Genomic DNA, 20,416 nt, shown 5'->3' on the forward strand with positions numbered 1-20,416 from the left:
CGAAAGTAACAGAATGCCCTTGTAGCGAAAGTGGGCAATAAATTTGCCCACTAGGAGGAATCCTGCTGGGAGGGAACACCGAGCCGCACAGTGACAGACCCCTGCTGAGACGCGGCGGGACGGCGTTGGGACGGCGAACGCCGCAAGGGTCTCCGAGCCCCGGATGAACTGAGCGAGCAAGAAACGGCCGGACGAGAAGACCGCTTGGGCAAGTCACCACTGGCAAAAAATATGCGTAAAAGTCACACTACTGCTATTAAAGAGCACGCTGATGCACGAAACTGAATAAGAACTTCCACAAATTAAAAATGACGCGCCCAAACAATTTATCAAACTGTTACTAGGAGGAGAACTTCAAAGCGACTAGTTATCAATAAATATTTCTATATCCTGCCCAGAGAAGAACCAAGAAGCAAGTAAGAAACAGAGAAAAAGCGGGAAGAACAGAAGTTGAAGATTCGCAAGATTGAGACCAAGAAAGACAATGTGTGAAGAATAGACGACATACCTTCCCAAATCCCTATCCTATTATAAACTAGTCGTCTGCGAAGTATTACAACGAAAAACGACCGCATTCAGCGACACATAACGATGACTTTCACGCGTACAAAGCCAGTAAACCACGAGATTCTGCACTCACAGCTCCATTCCATTATGGGAACTCCACAACAGCAACACACACTTGCAAAGCCAACAAGGAACGACGAACGAAGCTGTACATCAAATACTTGTCCACATTCATCTCGCTCAAGTCCATCAACTTCGTGCAAAAACATTCGCCAACCACATGCTTAAACATTCATAGGATTGTGTGAACGTGTGAAATCAAATTATGTGATGTAGGAATTGTGCAAAAGAAACGTGTGAAAAAGTAAATAAGTTAAACACACCAGACAGCTAATAAACTACAAAATAACAGTCATTGACTATGGACTTAAGTAAAAAATAGACAATCGATAAAAATAAGTCATTAGTTCTGAAATGAACATTATATAAAGAAACAATATGCCACTTATTTTCTCCTCATAAAAATGAAAGAATAACTATATTTTACTTATTTTCTCCTTATAAAAACAAAGAATAAAAAATTATCTTGTTGGATGTTTTCCCTTTCTTTAACATTTGTACCATTAATTAGGATAATACCTCGATACGTGTGTATGTATATTTCTTTGTCAAAGCAATTTTTTTTAGCATTTGTAAAATTTGTTAGGATAATATCTCAATACTTGTGTATGTACATTTCTTTGTCAAAACAATTCTTGGAAATAATTCTTATTTGTTAGTGTAACAATGTTGAAATGAGTGTCTAGAAACAAAAACATTTTTACTTGTACATGATATTTAGAAAATGTGTAGGGAATAGATTTTACTTAATTAATATATTTATATAAACAATATTTCTAAGAAAATCGATGTGAAAGACTCCTCACTTTCGATAACAAACTTCTTAAAAAACAAACTACACACTTAAATAAAGAAAGAAAATAATTAAAAATTAATAATAGTATAAAAATATTCTTCTCTTGTCATTTTTAATTATAATGTGGAAGAATATAAAAATATAAATTAGTAATACAAACTAGCATAGAACAGAATAATGTGGCTGAACAGTAGGCAACAAAATTTAGACACCGGAATAATTTTTGACTGACTTAGACAACGATTCAATCATTGCCTAAATTCAGTGCAAAAATTAAGTTCGAAGGGTGGTGATATGTAAGGTGTCAGGCAAATCCAACACCTTCCATGAAAACCCCTGACATGATAAGCAAATCCAGTAGTATGTCACATAGCTCCGAATAAATCGTGACATTAAATTAACCAAAGTAATACGAGTAACGAGTGAGCAAATGGAATACCACAGACTAACACAAGAATGCCTAAATGCATGTCGTACCTTCCCACCGTGAGGCAGACGCAGTTCCGAGGGGAGAAACGAGAACAGAAGCCGAGAGCAGAACCGTGTTAAGCTAGAAGGCCCTACAATAAGGGAGGGTCTGGACACCCACGCCGCCAGCCTACCTGTACAACTACACAACCCGCACGTTTTAGCATGAGGCTTTTTCGCGTCTCTGTAACGTAAAGGACGACCCCCCAGCCCATGTTAAAAGCCTAAAAGCTAGAGCCCTCCAGAAAAACAGTATAGATCTTACGATAACACAAAAAGGGCCACTACCACCCGCAAGTTTTAGCGTGAGACTTTTTCGTGTCTCAGGTACGTCAAGGACCACCCCCCAGCGCATGTTAAAAGATAGAGCCCTCCAGAAGAACAGTATAGATCTTACGATAACGCTAAAAGGACCACACCACCCGCACGTTTTAGCGTGAGACTTCTTAGCGTCTCTGTTACGTTGCAAACTTTAAAAACATTGCCCCACCACGAAAAGTATAACGTTTCTCATTGGATAGACAGAATTTTTGTAGGCGGAGCATAAGGTTAACATTGAGACCCTGATTGGTCAGATGAAAACACAGCCAGATAGTTTTTTTAAACCAACTTCGGTAAATTGTAGTAAGGAGAAGTTAGGAGAGAGTTAGTTCCGAGACGGCGAGCTGGATGGCTGGTGCGCCGCCCGCTGTCGCCCTGACGCTGCCTAAACACCGACAAGGTAATGAACGCACGCGATGCCGCATTTTTGAGCGCATAAGGCTTCACTCAGAACTGCAGAAGTCTCATCTGTTACATCCCCTTTTTGCATAATACTAGTGTCGATCGTTAATTAAAACTCATGGTGTTCACATTTGCCACTTGAAATAAAAATCTGAAACGCGATAATTTTTCTATTTTATAGTTATTGAGAAGCCACATCAGCCACTGTAATTTACGACAAGTTAAATAAGTAATTAAAGATAATTGAGGGTCACTGTAGACCATTTTTATAGTTGTAGACCATTTTGATAGTTTTCTCTTTTGTGAAACTTAAATTAAACCGAGATTATAGATGTGATATGGCATAGGTCATCGTTCGTTCGATTGTAGAACTTGGAAACCCATTTAGGGAATATTCGTTCGCATTTTTGTTGAACGCAGTTGGTTTTTACCATCCTGTATTAAAACATTTCCTTTTATCAATAGTGCAATTTATAAACGATGTTTTGTGAGTAGAATAAAATTTCCGATGGTAAACAGCTTTTTCGACGTTATTTTACCAGCTAACTAAAAATAGGAAAGCCTTCAACCCTTTCCACTAAATTTAGTTAGTATTAAGATTCTTTTACAGGGAGTGCAGTGGAGCTGACGCTGAGATCATTTAGTATTTGGTTATATCATCGCTAGTCTCACTGAACTCCTCTGAATTCTACATGTCTGGCGTCTCCTTACCAACAGCAGGTCCCAGGTTCAAACTAGTTAATTCCCTAAAAAACACGCTCAGGGCGTCGTTGCGCGAAAGTGGTAGGGAGACACAATATAGAACAATCAGACACCACCATGAATGTTTAGAAACATACGTTCACCGAAGAGTCAAGCAGTATATTGCTCCCTCCTACGTATATCTCGAGAAGAGACCATGAGGATAAAATCAGAGAGATTAGAGCCCACACAGAGGCATACCAACAATCTTTCTTTCCACGAACAATACGAGACTGGAATAGAATGGAGAACCGATAGAGGTACTCACTCAAAGTACCCTCCGCCACACACCGTCATGTGGCTTGCGGAGTATGGATGTAGATGTAGATGCAGATTGGAGGACAGGTTGGGGGTCTGTTGCGTTTCCTGAGGAATGCTGGTTCTGCCTCAGTACCAGTGATGGCCGTGTGTTGATTACGAGCAGACCAGTTGAAAGCCTCCAACCAACCTGTCTCCGTGCTATACACACTGGACCCACACCTGGAGTTTCGGTCGAAGGTGCTGTGTTGTATGGTAGCAGGAGCACCTTCGTGGTTTTCCAACGCGCCCTGGATGCAAATTTGCAATTCAGTCTGGTGATTCAAGTTGTGGTGCCATTCGTAAACAACATTCGCGGGTATGTTTTCCGACAGGATAACGCTCGCCCACGTACCGCTGTTGTAATGCAACATGTTCTACAGAGCGTCGCCGAGCATCGGCCTGCTCTATCACCAGATCTGTCGCCAGCCGTTGTAACATTATGTGACTGCCTTATCATTTTAAATCATTCATTAATCGAGCAGTCGCTCGGCAACAGCTACAGTTAGCAAATAATGTTGCGAAAATTTAAAAGTTGAACGACCTGTGACGTAACTTGTTTATTGTAGAAGCGCCGTCAGAGGTGCAGTGAGTTTTTGACTTTGAAACCCACGGTTCGAAAAACGAACAGAAGAAGAACACTTTTACTTTTTTTTATGTACGAGATATTCTCGATGAACAGTTACTCTATCTTCTCTTGTCTCTTGTAACTTGTGTCGGACGCGCATTTCTTGCCGCCGTATTATTATCGTTAAAAATAATATTATTTTACTGCAAAGTATAAGAGCAATACTAAAAGTGTAATACTGCATAGCAGTAAATTTATTGTGCGACGTGTATGTGAAAACGTCAAAGGAATTACACTCCTGGAAATGGAAAAAAGAACACATTGACACCGATGTGTCTGACCCACCATACTTGCTCCGGACACTGCGAGAGGGCTGTACAAGCAATGATCACACGCACGGCACAGCGGACACACCAGGAACCGCGGTGTTGGCCGTCGAATGGCGCTAGCTTCGCAGCATTTGTGCACCGCCGCCGTCAGTGTCAGCCAGTTTGCCGTGGCATACGGAGCTCCATCGCAGTCTTTAACACTGGTAGCATGCTGCGACAGCGTGCACGTGAACCGTATGTGCAGTTGACGGACTTTGAGCGAGGGCGTATAGTGGGCATGCGGGAGGCCGGGTGGACGTACCGCCGAATTGCTCAACACGTGGGGCGTGAGGTCTCCACAGTACATCGATGTTGTCGCCAGTGGTCGGCGGAAGGTGCACGTGCCCGTCGACCTGGGACCAGACCGCAGCGACGTATGGATGCACGCCAAGACCGTCGGATCCTACGCAGTGCCGTAGGGGACTGCACCGCCACTTCCCAGCAAATTAGGGACACTGTTGCTCCTGGCGTATCGGCGAGGACCATTCGCAACCGTCTCCATGAAGCTGGGCTACGGTCCCGCACACCGTTAGGCCGTCTTCCACTCACGCCCCAACATCGTGCAGCACGCTTCCTGTGGTGTCGCGACAGGCGTGATTGGAGGGACAAATGGAGACGTGTCGTCTTCAGCGATGAGAGTCGCTTCTGCCTTGGTGCCAATGATGGTCGTGTGCATGTTTGGCGCCGTGCAGGTGAGCACCACAATCAGGACTGCATACGACCGAGGCACACAGGGCCAACACCCGGCATCATGGTGTGGGGAGCGATCTCCTACACTGGCCGTACACCTCTGGTGATCGTCGAGGGGACACTGAATAGTGCACGGTACATCCAAACCGTCATCGAACCCATAGTTCTACCATTCCTAGACCGGCAAGGGAACTTGCTGTTCCAACAGGACAATGCACGTCCGCATGTATCCTGTGCCACCCAACGTGCTCTAGAAGGTGTAAGTCAACTACCCTGGCCAGCAAGATCTCTGGATCTGTCCCCCATTTAGCATGTTTGGGACTGGATGAAGCGTCGTCTCACGCGGTCTGCACGTCCAGCACGAACGCTGGTCCAACTGAGGCGCCAGGTGGAAATGGCATGGCAAGCCGTTCCACAGGACTACATCCAGCATCTCTACGATCGTCTCCATGGGAGAATAGCAGCCTGCATTGCTGCGAAAGGTGGATATACACTGTACTAGTGCCGACATTGTGCATGCTCTGTTGCCTGTGCCTATGTGCCTGTGGTTCTGCCAGTGTGATCATGTGATGTATCTGACCACAAGAATATGTCAATAAAGTTTCCCCTTCCTGGGACAATGAATTCACGGTGTTCTTATTTCAATTTCCAGGAGTGTATTTTCATTACTAGAAGAGAAGTGCCAGTCAAAACGGCATCCATGTTAAATCCTTCATTGCAGTGTAAGTTCATCTATTAATTGCCATAAATTCAGAGTTAAATGAAACTGGTGTATGGACCATTTATTTAATATAGAATCTATGTCTCACTCCTTCATAAAGTTATTTAATTTTCTTTATGTTTCTGCTAAATAGTGAGTTCAGAGTCATGAATTCTTTCGTCGAAATCGGACGGAATTTGTATGCGGAGAAATATTTTCTCCGCGCCATATTCTACTGGTAAATGCATGATAAACTACGGTCCCTTAGGAAATTGATGTTGAGCTATCAAAAATAATTATATTTTGAATAGGCATTTACTCTCCCCTGCAATGCAACTTCCGACTGATCAGACGATCCAACAAGAAACAGCCGCACACGGTCGGCGTTCGCAAATATACTTCCAACGCTGATTATAGCTATAGGTTACAGTACAAAAGTAAACATATTGTTATAATTAGCGGCTACGAACGGGGACATTTATAACTTTATGTTTGTGTATACACATTACGTAAACATACCGTTATACCGTGAACGTATGGGACATCATCGGACGATAACTCCAGCATCATCCACAATCAACATTAAGCGTCCCTGTATTGACCAACCGTGTGCAACAGGCACAGAACTGCACCCCACAAACTGTACAACACAGTACACGCAAGTGTGCATGCTTGCATTCAACATTCTGGCGGTTACACCTGTTATTAATGTACCGGGTTTTCCTCATCTGTAATGACTTATCTCGCGCTTACATTAACCTCACCGAGCGAGATCTACTTATTTATTTATTTATTTACTCATCAAGTTCCGTAGGACTAAATTGAGGAGCAAATCTCTAAGGTCATGGAACGTGTCAGTACATGAAATTACAACATAAACCTAATAACAGATAAAAATAAGTCTTCATGAACGTTAAAAAAGTCAGTCCATAAGTTTAAGTAAACGCTATCAGCAATACAATAAAAATCAGATTAATTTTTCAAGGAACTCCTCTGCAGAATAGAAGGGGTGACCCATGAGGAAACTTTTCAGTTTTGATTTGAAAGCGCGTGGATTACTGCTAAGATTTTTGAGTTGGAGTGGCAGCGTATTGAAAATGGATGCAGCAGTCTACTGCACATCTTTTTCCACAAGTGTTAAAGAAGTCCGATCCACATGCAGGTTTGATTTCTGCACAGTATTAACTGACTGATGTGCGGATGGTCCCGGTGGAGGTTCGAGTCATCCCTCGGGCATGGGTGTGTTTGTTTGTCGTTAGGATAATTTACCTTAAGCAGTGTGCAAGCTTAGGGGCTGAAGCCCTTAGCAGTTAAGTGCCATAAGATTTCACACGCATTTGAACATTAACCGAGTGAAAGCTGCTTATTCTTGGGAATAAACTAATATTGGTAACAAGAAACGACAATAAGGAATATACGTTTTGAGAGGCCAATGTCAAAATACCCAGACTCGTGAACAGAGGTCGACAAGAGGTTCGTGAACTAACACCACTTATTGCCCGAACCACCCGTTTCTGAGCCAAAAATATCCTTCTAGAATGGGAAGAGTTACCCCAAAACATAATACCATACGACAATAGCGAATGAAAATAAGTAGAGTAGACTAATTTCCCTGTCGAACGATCACTCACTTCTGATACCGTTCGAATAGTAAAAATGTCAGTATTAAGTCTTTGAACAAGATCCTGAACGCGGGCTTTCCACGACAGCTTACTGTCTATCTAAACACCTAGAAATTTTAACTGTTCTGTTTCACTAATCATATGCCCATTGTGTGCAATCAAAACGTCAGGTTTTGCTGAATTGTGTGTTAGATACTGTAAAAACTAGGTCTTACAGTGATTTAGCGTTAGTTTATTTTCTTCAAGCCATGAACTGAGATCATGTACTGTACTATTTGAAACCGAGCCAATGTTGCACAGAACATCCTTTACTACCAAGCTAGTGTCATCAGTAAACAGAAATATTTTAGAGTTACGCATAATACTAGAGGGCATATCATTTATATAAATAAGGTACAGGAGTGCCACAGTGGTTAGCACACTGGACTCTCATTCGGGAGAACGACGGTACAAACCCGAGTCCGGCCATCCTAATTTAGGTATTCCGTGATTTCCCTAAGTCGCTTCAGGCCAATGCCGCGATGATTCCTTTGGAAGGGCACGGACGACGTCCTTCCCTAATCCGTGGGAATCAACCAACAAACCGACATTAACATACACTACTGGCCATTAAAATTGTTACACCAAGAAGGAATGCAGATGATGAACGAGTATTCATTGGACAAATATATTGTACTAGAACTGACATGTGATTACATTTTCACGCAAATTGGGTGCATAGATCCTGAGAAATCAGTAACCCACAACGACCACCTCTGGCCGTAAGAAAGGCCTTGATACGCCTGGGCATTGGGCCACACAGAGCTTGGATGGCGTGTACAGTTACAGCTGCCCATGCAGCTTCTACACGATACCACAGCTCATCAAGAGTAGTGACTGGCGTATTGTGACGAGCCAGTTACTCGGACCATTGACCAGACGTTTTCAGTTGGTCATAGATCTGGAGAATGTGCTGGCCAGGGCAGCAGCCGAACATTTTCTGTATCCAGAAAGGCCCGTACAGGACCTGCAACACGCGGTCTTGCATTATCCCGCTGAAATGAAGGGTTCCGCAGGGATCGAATGAAGGGTAGAGCCACGCGTCGTAACACATCTGAAATGTAACGTCCATTGTCCAAAGTGCCGTCAGTGCGAACAAGAGGTGGCCGAGACGTGTAACCAATGGCACCCCCATACCTTCACGCCGGGTGATACCCCAGTACGGGATGACGAATACACGCTTCCAATGTGCGTTCGCCGTGATGTCGCAAAACACGAATGCGACACTCATTATGCTGTAAACAGAACCTGGATTCATCCGAAAAAATGACGTTTTGCCATTTGTGCACCCAGGTTCGTCGTTGAGTACACCATCGCAGGCGCTCCTGTCTGTGATGCAGCGTCGAGAGTAACCGCAGCCCTGGTCTCCGAGCTGCTGCAAACGTCGTCGAACTGTTCGTGCAGATGGTTGTTGTCTCGCAAACGTACCCATCTGTTGACTCAGGGCACAATAAACCGCAATCGCGATAGGCTACAATCCGACCTTCATCAAAGTCGGAAACGTGATGGTACGCATTTCTCCCGTTTACACGAGGCATCATGTTTCATCAGGCAACGCCGGTCAACTGCTGTTTGTGTATGAGAAATCGGTTTCAAACTTTCCTCATGTCAGCACGTTGTAGGTGTCACCACCGGCGCCAACCTTGTGTGAATGCTCTGAAAAGCTAATCATTTGCACATCACAGCATCTTCTTGCTGTCGGTTAAATTTCGCCTCTGTAGCACGTCATCTTCGTGGTATAGCAATTTTAATGGCCAGTAGTGTATGTCACCTAGACAATGCACTTCCGAAATTTTATTGCTATACAGTAGCTTTTTTTTGTTGTGATTTTATTGTCTCATTGTAGTTTCCCCCCATGAACCATGGACCTTGCCGTTGGTGGGGAGGCTTGCGTGCCTCAGCGATACAGATGGCCGTACCGTAGGTGCAACCACAACGGAGGGGTATCTGTTGAGAGGCCAGACAAACGTGTGGTTCCTGAAGAGGGGCAGCAGCCTTTTCAGTAGTTGCAGGGGCAACAGTCTGGATGATTGACTGATCTGGCCTTGCAACATTAACCAAAACGGCGTTGCTGTGCTGGTACTGCGAACGGCTAAAAGCAAGGGGAAACTACAGCCGTAATTTTTCCCGAGGACAAGCAGCTTTACTGTATGATTAAATGATGATGGCATCCTCTTGGGTAAAATATTCCGGAGGTAAAATAGTCCCCCATTCGGATCTCCGGGCGGGGACTACTCAGGAGGATGTCGTTATCAGGAGAAAGAAAACTGGCGTTCTACGGATCGGAGCGTGGAATGTCAGATCCCTTAATCGGGCAGGTAGGTTAGAAAATTTAAAAAGGGAAATGGATAGGTTAAAGTTAGATATAGTGGGAATTAGTGAAGTTCGGTGGCAGGAGGAACAAGACTTCTGGTCAGGTGATTACAGGGTTATAAACACAAAATCAAATAGGGGTAATGCAGGAGTAGGTTTAATAATGAATAGGAAAATAGGAATGCGGGTAAGCTACTACAAACAGCATAGTGAACGCATTATTGTGGCCAAGATAGATACGAAGCCCACACCTACTACAGTAGTACAAGTTTATATGCCAACTAGCTCTGCAGATGACGAAGAAATTGAAGAAATGTACGATGAAATAAAAGAAATTATTCAGATAGTGAAGGGAGACGAAAATTTAATAGTAATGGGTGACTGGAATTCGAGTGTAGGAAAAGGGAGAGAAGGAAACATAGTAGGTGAATATGGATTGGGGCTAAGAAATGAAAGAGGAAGCCGCCTAGTAGAATTTTGTACAGAGCACAACTTAGTCATAGGTAACACTTGGTTTAAGAATCATGAAAGAAGGTTGTATACGTGGAAGAACCCTGGAGATACTAAAAGGTATCAGATAGATTATATAATGGTAAGACAGAGATTTAGGAACCAGGTTTTAAGTTGTAAGACATTTCCAGGGGCAGATGTGGACTCTGATCACAATCTATTGGTTATGAACTGTAGATTGAAACTAAAGAAACTGCAAAAAGGTCGGAATTTAATGAGATGGGACCTGGATAAACTGACTAAACCAGAGGTTGTACAGAGTTTCAGGGACAGCATGAGGGAACAATTGACAGGAATGGGGGGAAAGAAATACAGTAGAAGAAGAATGGGTAGCTCTGAGGGATGAAGTAGTGAAGGCAGCAGAGGATCAAGTAGGTAAAAAGACGAGGGCTAGTAGAATTCCTTGGGTAACAGAAGAAATATTGAATTTAATTGATGGAAGGAGAAAATAGAAAATGCAGTAAATGAAGCAGGCAAAAAGGAATACAAACGTCTCAAAAATGAGATCGACAGGAAGTGCAAAACTGCTAAGCATGGATGCCTGGAGAACAAATGTAAGGATGTAGAGGCTTATCTCTCTAGGGGTAAGATAGATACACCCTACAGGAAAATTAAAGAGACCTTTGGAGAAAAGAGAGCCACTTGTATCACTATCAAGAGCTCAGATGTAAACTCATTTCTAAGCAAAGAGTGGAAAGCAGAAAGGTGGAAGGAGTATATAGAGGGTCTATACAAGTGCGATGTACTTGAGGACAATATTATGGAATGGAAGATGATGTAGATGAAGATTAAATGGGAGATACGATACTGCGTGAAGAGAGTTTGACAGAGCACTGAAAGACCTGAGTCGGAACAAGGCCCCCGGAGTAGACAACATTCCATTAGAACTACTGACGGCCTTGGGAGAGCCAGTCATGACAAAACTCTACCAGCTGGTGAGCAAGATGTATGAGACAGGCCAAATACCCTCAGACTTCAAGAAGAATATAATAATTCCAATCCCAAAGAAAGCAGGTGCTGACAGATGTGAAAATTACCGAACTATCAGTTTAATAAGTCACAGCTGCAAAATACTAACGCGAATTCTTTACAGACGAATGGAAAAAGTGATAGATGCGGACCTCGGGAAGGATCAGTTTGGATTCCGTCGAAATGTTGGAACACGTGAGGCAATACTGACCTTACGACTTATCTTAGAAGAAAGATTAAGAAAAGGCAAACCTACGTTTCTAGCATTTGTAGACTTAGAGAAAACTTTTGACAATGTTGACTGGAATACTCTTTTTCAAATTCTAAAGGTGGCAGGGGTAAAATACAGGGAGAGAAAGGCTATTTACAATTTGTACAGAAACCAGATGGCAGTCATAAGAGTCGAGGGGCATGAAAGGGAAGCAGTGGTTGGGAAAGGAGTGAGACAGGGTTGTAGCCTCTCCCCGATGTTATTCAATCTGTATATTGAGCAAGCAGTAAAGGAAACAAAAGAAAAATTTGGAGTAGGTATTAAAATTCATGGAGACGAAGTAAAAACTTTGAGGTTCGCCGATGACATTGTAATTCTGTCAGAGACGGCAAAGGACTTGGAAGAGCAGTTGAACGGAATGGACAGTGTCTTGAAAGGAGGATATAAGATGAACATCAACAAAAGCAAAACGAGGATAATGGAATGTAGTCCAATTAAATCGGGTGATGCTGAGGGAATTAGATTAGGAAATGAGACACTTAAAGTAGTAAAGGAGTTTTGCTATTTAGGAAGTAAAATAACTGATGATGGTCGAAGTAGAGAGGATATAAAATGTAGACTGGCAATGGCAAGGAAAGCGTTTCTGAAGAAGAGAAATTTGTTAACATCGAATATAGATTTAAGTGTCAGGAAGTCATTTCTGAAAATATTTGTTTGGAGTGTAGCCATGTATGGAAGTGAAACATGGACGATAACTAGTTTGGACAAGAAGAGAATAGAAGCTTTCGAAATGTGGTGCTACAGAAGAATACTGAAGATAAGGTGGATAGATCACGTAACTAATGAGGAGGTATTGAATAGGATTGGGGAGAAGAGAAGTTTGTGGCACAACTTGACTAGAAGAAGGGATCGGTTGGTAGGACATGTTTTGAGGCATCAAGGGATCACAAATTTAGCATTGGAGGGCAGCGTGGAGGGTAAAAATCGTAGAGGGAGACCGAGAGATGAGTACACTAAGCAGATTCAGAAGGATGTAGGTTGCAGTAGGTACTGGGAGATGAAGAAGCTTGCACAGGATAGAGTAGCATGGAGAGCTGCATCAAACCAGTCTCAGGACTGAAGACCACAACAACAACAACATTGTAGTTTCCAGGTTACGGTCTTTTTTAAATTGTCTTTATGGAGGGCCTGTAATTTTGTTTTTATTTTAAAGTTATTTTTTCAGTTTCACAAGACTTGCTGTTTCATACCTAGCACCTTGAATGCCAGCCCCAACACGTTCTCAGATATGCACGTGGTATTAGTCTTTTCTGGGGATTTCTGCAGAAGGGAAGACTGTGACAGTCGCCGGCAGTCGGTCGTACGGTCCAGTTGGCGGCGTTTTTCCTGGTACCCAGCGGAGCCACGCGCCTGCAGTGAAAGCGGAAGGCCAGCGGCTCCGGCGCCGTCTGACCACAGCGGCAAAACGCGGCCGGACAACTGTCCGCTGGCCGTGACACTGGAGCGCTGGAGAGCCTTTCTCTGGAGAGCGGCTTCCCAGAGTCTGGCAATGGGCGCCGCCCCACGGCCGGCTAACCAGCTGCCAGGCGAAAGGAATTTGGGGGCTGGCGGCGGACGTCGTAGAGAACTTCGGAACCGTAATGAGGAAAGTCCTCCGAGTGGCTTGATGTGTCAACTTCTTCACCTCAGAGTAGTTCTTACTCTCAGCATCCGTAACTATCTGTTGGATACACCTCATACTGCAAAAAGGTGGGAATTTGAGGAGATGGGACTTGGATCAACTGAAAGAACCAAAGGTTGTAGAGAGCTTCAGGGAAAGTATTAGGGAACGATTAACAGAAATGTGGGAAAGAAATACAGTAGAAGAAGAATGGGTAGACTTTAGAGATAAAATATTGAAAGTAGCAGAGGATCAAGTTGGTAAAAAGACGAGGGCTGAAAGAAATCCTTGGGTAACGGAAGAGATACTGAATTTAATTGATGAAAGGAGAAAATAAAAAAATGCAGTAAATGAAGCAGGCAAAAAGGAATACAAACGTCTCAAAAATGAGATGGACAGGAAGTGCAAAATGGCTAAGCAGGGATAGCTAGAGGACAAATGTAAGGATGTAGAGGTATGTATTATTAGGGGTAAGATAGATATTGCCTACAGGAAAATTAAAGAGACCTTCGGAGAAAAGAGAATCACTTGTATGAATGTCAAGAGCTCAGATGGAAACCTAGTTCTAAGCAAAGAAGGGAAAGCAGAAAGGTGGAAGGAGTATATAGACGGTCTATACAAAGGCGATGTTCTTGACCACAATATTATAGGAATGGAAGAGAATGTGGATGAAGATGAAATAGGACATACGCTACTGCGTGAAGAGTTTGACAGAGCACTGAAAGACCTAAGTCGAACAAGGCACCGGGAATAGAAAACATTCCATTATAAATACTGACAGCCTTGGGAAAGCCAGTCCTGACAAATCTCTACTATTTGGTGAGCAAGATGTATGAGACAGGCTAAATACCCTAAGACTTCAAGAAGAATATAATAATTCCAATCCCAAAGAAAGAAGGTGTTCACAGATGTGAAAATTACCATATATAAGTTTAATAAGCCACGGCTGCAAAATACTAACACAAATTCTTTCCAGACGAATGGAAAAACTGGTAGCAGCCGACCTCGGGGATGATCAGTTTCAATTCCGTAGAAATGTTGGAACACTTGAGGCAATACTGACCCTACGACTTATCTTAGAAAATAGAGTAAGGAAAGGCAAACCTTCATTTCTATCATTTGTAGACTTACGTTGACTGGAATACTCTCTTTCAAATTCTGAAGGTGGCAGGGGTGAAATACAGGGAACGAAAGGCTATTTACAATTTGTACAGAAACCACATGGCAGTTATAAGAGTTGAGGGGCATGAAAGGGAAGCAGTGGTTGGGAAGCGAGTAAGACAGGGTTGTAGCCTCTCCCTGATGCTATTCAACTGTATATTGAGCAAGCAGTGAAGGAAACAAAAGAAAAATTCGGAGTAGGTATTAAAATCCAGGGAAAAAAATCTTTGAGGTTCGCAGATGACATTGTAATCCTGTCAGAGACAGCAAAGGACCTGGAAGAGCAGCTGAACGGAATGGACAGTGTATTGAAAGGAAGGATATAAGATGAACAGCAACAGAAGGAAAACGAGGATAATGGAATGTAGTCGAACTAACTCGGGTGATGCTGCGGGAATTAGATTAGGAAATGAGACGCTTAAAGTAGTAAATGAGTTTTGCTATTTGGAGAGCAAAATAACTGATGATAGTGGAAGTAGAGAGGATATAAAATCTAGCCTGGCAATGGCAAGGAAAGCGTTTCTGAAGAAAAGAAATTAGTTAAGACCGACTATAGATTTAAGTGTCACGAAGTCGTTTCTGAAACTATTTGTATGGAGTGTAGCTATGTATGGAAGTAAAACATGGACGATAAATAGTTTGGACAAGAAGAGAATGGAAGCTTTCGAAATGTGGTGCTACAGAAGAACGCTGAAGAGTAGATGGGTAGATCACATAACTAGTGAAGAGGTATTGAATAGAATTGGAGAGAAGAGAAGTTTGTGGCACAACTTGACTAGAAAAAGGAATCGATTGCTAGGGTATATTCTGAGCCATCAAGGGATCACCAATTTAGTATTGGAGGGCAGCGTGGAGGGTAAAAATCGTAGAGGGAGACCAAGAGATGAATTTACTAATCAGATTCAGAAGAATGTAGGTTGCAGTAGGTACTGGGAGATGAAGAAGCTTACACAGGATAGAGTAGCATGGAGAGCTGCATCAAACCAGTCTCTGGACTGAAGACCACAACAACAACAACCTCATACGAGGATCGTTCAATAAATAATGCCTTACATTTTTTTTTCCAGAACACATTTATTGTTAAGAGTCAGAATGTGCTGACATTATACATCAACATGTTTTGTTCGTGTCCTATTTTTCAGCGTAGGCTCCATCACGTTCTATGGCCGTAGGGGATACGCACAACACTGATTTCCTGCTGTGGATGTATGATCTTTAATTTGCAAACTATTTTTATACAACACTGATCTGGATTATTAGATATGGAAAATGGTATCATTACTGTAACTATTTATGAAAAAAATATGCCCTTCGCTACTTTCACATCTTGAATGCACAGAAAATTACTTTTATTGCGTGTACGTAAGTTACATTATGTTATGTTCACTAAACGTAAACGCTGCAATGGATTTTTTTTAATATATGAAGGCTATTAACTGTCATGACTAACATGAGAGCATGAAACAAAAAAATGAAATTTAGTTATTATGTTACTAGCCAGAATAGGTTTTGCACAGCAGTCTTTGATCACACGCAAGTAAATCTTTATCACTCATGAGTTATTTACGAAACTGATAACATAATAGCAGCTGCCCATGTCCACCTGAAAATTACATAATAAAATCCACAATTTCCCTCTGAAGTCTCCAGAAAGCAGAAAGAGATAATTTTAATGTACCGTTACCTGCCCGCTATATTGGGGGAAAACTGCTTTCATTCAGTTTAATTTGAATTTGCCGCTGCAGCGGCTACCGCGATCGCTGTACGGCTCTGCGTCATGAAAGATTCCTAATATGATGAAAACTGCTGAGAATATGGAATGAAATCTTGGGCAAACTACCAATAAATTATTACAGGTAATAATTTTAATAATTTCTATTTTCAAAAAATCAACATAAATTGTAAGTACACACCTTTTACAAATATCAACCTCTAATGTCGTCTTTCTCGATCAAAGGAAAAACGAAGGCTACCTACGCATTCCAACGAGCGTCAACAACGGCTACAAGAAGACAATGAGAGTAATGTTTTAACCTCCACTATTTATAGGCAATTTAATAAGCATCTTTGTAATTATTTTTCATTATCTGCTTTGATATATTCATTCTCCGACCACAGATGTTATTTGTGAAATATAGATAAATATTGCACAAGGAAAAAAAATGAAAAATTATTTCCTTTTATACATAATCTACAACCATTTATACAGTAATTAAATAATAATAATAATTATTATTATAATAATAACCTTTTATACATAATCTACAACCATTCATACAGTAATTAAATAATAATAATACAGATAAATGTTTATTTTTATTATTTTTATATTCTACCGATATTGTAAATGTCTTGGCAGGAGACGTCACAGTGCCATGTCTGGACTGTAGGGTGGATGAGACAATGAAATCCGACCCAATTTGTCCATGTGTTCCCTGGTTCTCAGACATGTGTGTGGGCATGCATTATCGAGTTTGAGCAAGTTTCTACTGGATTCTTGTTCAATCTCAGAAGACTGTGACGATGTCTTTCCCGGCAGAGGGGGTTTGTCTTCAATTTTTTCTTTTGTGGATGATGCCACTCCATGGACTGCCTTTCTGTTTCCGGCTCAAAGTGGTGCACCCAGCACGAATAATGGCATCCGCACGAATCAGCATGTCTGGAGCAGCGGCTGTGACTGGACGTCCCGGGCGTGGCTGACCACAGAGCTCTGTTTCTACATTTCCTGAGGCTGTAACTATCTTCATCCATCGTCCAATTGTACTCCTATCAACTGCAGCGTCACCATACACTGCGCAAAAACGTTAACGGGTGTTCACCACAGTTTCTTTTTCTGCACGCAAGAATTCAATATGAGCACGCTGCTTGTAGCCTGAGTCGCATGTAGACGCCATTTTGACGCTGTACTACGGCTCTGCCATCTGCCAGAACGGTTCGAAACTTCACCGGCGCACAGAACAAACATCAAATGTGAAGCTCCAACAAGGACGTTTGTTTATCTATGTTAATGACTTTTTAAAAAAGTGTGGGGCATTACTTATTGAACGACCCTCGTATCTGTCTTCAGCTCTCTCCAGCACCACAGAAATTATTCACCGATCTCTTAACCTACGCCCCCTCAATCTGTCCCTTCTCATTCTCCTCAGGTTGTTACATGCTTCTTTCCTCGCCGATTCTCCAGAAAACCCAATCTCATCAGTCCACCTAATTTTCAACATTCTTCTGTAGCACTACATCTCAAAACACTTCGATTCTCTTCTGTTCCGGTTTTCGGGTCAACTGAAGAATGAGTTACAACCTTGGAGGTAAAAAAAAAGAGAGAGAGAGAAGAAACGTGCCACTACAGACTTACACTTTACGTTATTTTGCAGCCAGAGTGAGCGCCATTTTATGTAGCCCAAAACATTAACAGACTACTGTTTACGATTGCTTCTTGTTCATTACTTCCGTCGTGTGCACTCAATAACTGCTACAACTAGTCAACATTATAGAGCTTACATGAATAACATAGTAGCAGGAAGGCAATATCGAACGCTTTTCTGTTCTTGCATACTTATTCGCTCTAGTAATGAGGCACAGTCAGAGTAACGTCACGGGGGAGTGCCACCGCGGTGAACTATAGTGGTGAGAATCCGGTGAACCTAATGTTTTGGGGTACTAAAATGGCGGACATCAGCTTCAAGTTTGTGACGTAATGCCATCTCCTCTTTTTTTTTTTTTTACCTCCATGGACGCAACCAGCCGGTTTTGACCAATGACGTTGCAGCTTACCCATAGATATTATGTCTTTATTTACAAGCTATAGTTAATAAATCGGTTATCTTCTGTGGCGAGGTGTCATCAATGTAAACTGAAATAAATGAGTGTCTTTTGAAAGGACAGTGCTAGATATTTCTCGCTTGTGTTAACTTAAATCATTTGTTTGTTGCAATTCATTACGTGCTTATTTTCATTCATAGTGAGTTTGAGGTATTCTGGAAGATTTGTTTTTCATTCTGGACAATTTTTACCTTTTGATTTTCGTTTGTAGATATGTATTTAACTATTCTTATGAATATATAAAACTTGAAGCTAGATTCATCTGCAGTCCAGAATACAAATTTTACAATTGTCACTTTTTTTCGCCTTCCTTACCACTAGTATTACTAAAATATTTTTCAGTCGATACTAGTACTATCTAAACCAAAAAGACCGACACACGAAAAATTTGCATTCCGTATTTCAATTGACCTACATAGGTCAGCCGAAGAATGGATGCCAGGGCTAGCAAAGACGAAAAAAAGCGACATACGCAACATCGGCTTCCCGTACCTCTGCTGAACTACGGAGATAGTAGCCTGTTCTACAGTTGACCTATATATGTCGACTGAAGTACAGGATACAAATTTTACTGTTGTAGGTTTTTCCCCCGTTGCTGGTACTACTACGACAATTTTCAATGTTAGTATTAGTATCGAAGAGGAAGAAACAATTATATCGCTATATTTTGGCCTACAAAGGTCAACCGAAGTAAGGGATACATATTCTGTGTTTGGCGCTTTTTTCGCCTTTGAGTAGTTCAGTTGAAGTACTTGATGCCAATGCTATGCACGTCCTTTTTTTTCGTCTTCGCTAGCATTAGTATCCTACCCTCCAGTTTACGTACACAGGTGAGCTGACGTATTCGATACAAATTTTACTCATGTCGATCTTTTCGCATCCGCTAGAACTAGTATCAACTGAAGAATAGAATGTTAGTAGTAGCGGAGGCGAAAGGAGCAACACATCTAAAATTTGTATCGTTCACCTGCATAGGCCAACTGAAGAATAGGATACTAGAGCTGGCGAAGGCATAAAGGTCGACATACGTTAAATTTGTATCCCGTACTGCAGTGGCCAAGATAGACACGAAGCCCATGGCTACTGCAGTAGTTCAAGTTTATATGCCAACTAGCTCTGCAGATGACGAACAAATTGAAGAAATGTATGATGAGATAAAAAAAATTATTCAGGTAGTGAAGAGAGACGAAAATTTAATATTCATGGGTGACTGGAATTCGACAGTAGTAAAAGGGAGAGAAGGAAACATAGTAGGTGAATATGGACTGGGGCTAAGAAATCAAAGAGGAAGCCGTCGGTTAGAATTTTGCACAGAGCATAACTTAATCATAGCTAACACTTGGTTCAAGAGTCGTAAAAAAAAGGTTGTATACATGGAAGAATCCTGGAGATACTAAAAGGTATCAGATAGATTATATAATGGTAAGACAGAGATTTAGGAACCAGGTTTTAAATTGTAAGACATTTCCAGGGGCAGATGTGGACTCTGATCACAATCTATTGGTTATGAACTGTAGATTGAAACTAAAGAAACTGCAAAAAGGTCGGAATTTAATGAGATGGGACCTGGATAAACTGACTAAACCAGAGGTTGTACAGAGTTTCAGGGACAGCATGAGGGAACAATTGACAGGAATGGGGGGAAAGAAATACAGTAGAAGAAGAATGGGTAGCTCTGAGGGATGAAGTAGTGAAGGCAGCAGAGGATCAAGTAGGTAAAAAGACGAGGGCTAGTAGAATTCCTTGGGTAACAGAAGAAATATTGAATTTAATTGATGGAAGGAGAAAATAGAAAATGCAGTAAATGAAGCAGGCAAAAAGGAATACAAACGTCTCAAAAATGAGATCGACAGGAAGTGCAAAACTGCTAAGCATGGATGCCTGGAGAACAAATGTAAGGATGTAGAGGCTTATCTCTCTAGGGGTAAGATAGATACACCCTACAGGAAAATTAAAGAGACCTTTGGAGAAAAGAGAGCCACTTGTATCACTATCAAGAGCTCAGATGTAAACTCATTTCTAAGCAAAGAGTGGAAAGCAGAAAGGTGGAAGGAGTATATAGAGGGTCTATACAAGTGCGATGTACTTGAGGACAATATTATGGAATGGAAGATGATGTAGATGAAGATTAAAT

The sequence above is a fragment of the Schistocerca gregaria genome, chromosome 9, assembly GCF_023897955.1.
Source record: "Schistocerca gregaria isolate iqSchGreg1 chromosome 9, iqSchGreg1.2, whole genome shotgun sequence".
NCBI classification, from domain to species: domain Eukaryota; kingdom Metazoa; phylum Arthropoda; class Insecta; order Orthoptera; family Acrididae; genus Schistocerca; species Schistocerca gregaria.